Source organism: Sinocyclocheilus grahami, unplaced genomic scaffold, assembly GCF_001515645.1.
Source record: "Sinocyclocheilus grahami isolate Dianchi unplaced genomic scaffold, SAMN03320097.WGS_v1.1 scaffold739.1, whole genome shotgun sequence".
Taxonomy (NCBI): Eukaryota; Metazoa; Chordata; class Actinopteri; order Cypriniformes; family Cyprinidae; genus Sinocyclocheilus; species Sinocyclocheilus grahami.
In genome coordinates this window covers 129139-130475 of record NW_015505918.1, presented here as the reverse complement: position 1 = coordinate 130475, position 1337 = coordinate 129139, and positions in this window count along the sequence as shown.

The window sequence follows — 1337 nt, the reverse complement described above, 5'->3', positions numbered from 1 at the left end:
TAGAGCTGGGATTGCTATAAGTGGGGAAGTGAAAGGAAATGGTGGGTTAGGTTTGGGAAAGGTAAGCCTTGAGACAAATAGGGGATACTGCCGACAAACTTCCATGACAGGGGTGTCCAATCCTGCACCTGGAGGGCCAACGTCCTGCAAATTTTAGCAACACACTTGTCTAGAAGTATCCAGTGAGTCTGAAGATCTTGATTAGCTGGTTAAGGTGTGTTTAATTGGGGTTGGAACTAAACTCTGCAGGACAGTGGCCCTATGGGAACAGGTTTGGACACCCCTGTGCTATGAGAATGGAAATGCTAATGGATGGTTTTCTCCAAGTATTATTAATCTCCTCGGTTGGAGCATGTGACCGACCCTGCAGGCCACAGCTGTGTCTAAAATCGTATAGTCTTTTGAGTATATTTTTCATTTTTTGAATAAGTAATTACTTTGTGACTGCAAAAAGAGTAAGTTCTATGTAAAATGAATGAGTGTTGTATGAATGCAATCTGGACGTACTACATTCGCCATGTTGTCATTATCACGTGATCTACCAGTGCCAGTTGCATTGCGTCACTTTCATTAAAGGGGTCATATGATGCGATTTCAATTGTTCCTTTCTCTTTAAAGTGTTACAAGCTCTTGGTGCATAAAGAAGATCTGTAAAGTTGCAAGACTAAAGTCTCAAATCCAAAGAAGACATTCTTTATCAAAGCTAAGACTCTGCCATGCCCCCCTAAAACGGCTCGTTCTGACACGCCCCCACATATCTACGTCACAATGTGGGAAGATTTGCATAACGCCGCCCAAATGTTCATGCAAATAAAGAAGGCGTAACTTTTATTCTCGCTGTAGTATTGTTGTTGCTGCCGCCATGTCGTGAAGGCGCTGTGTGTTTCGTTGTGAAAGCGAAACTACTTTGTTTGGCCTTCCAAAAGAGGACGATATCCACTTCGTCATGCCTGGAGCTGATTCGTGCTGGTCGCTGAGGAAATACAACAACTTTGCCCTGTGGATCACCGAATCTGCTTTCACCGTGGACAAAGCGGAGTCCAGTCCGGGGTCGTCACATGTGGTTGCCGCAAGCCCTCCGGACGCTCCTTCATCGAATCCGCCGGCCGCACCGTTCTCAAGCCCGCCGCCTCTGCTCACTCTAGGCCGCCGCCGCTCACTCTAGGCCACCATGTGTGATGCTGTTTCGTTGTGAAAGCGAAACTACTTTGTTTGGCCTTCCAAAAGAGGACACAACTAGAAATTAGTGGTTAAGTTGTATTTACAACACTGTTCCAGAACAGTTTAACCCAAATATTCAGATGTGTCCAGCGCATTTTATGGAGAACTGTTTCCTG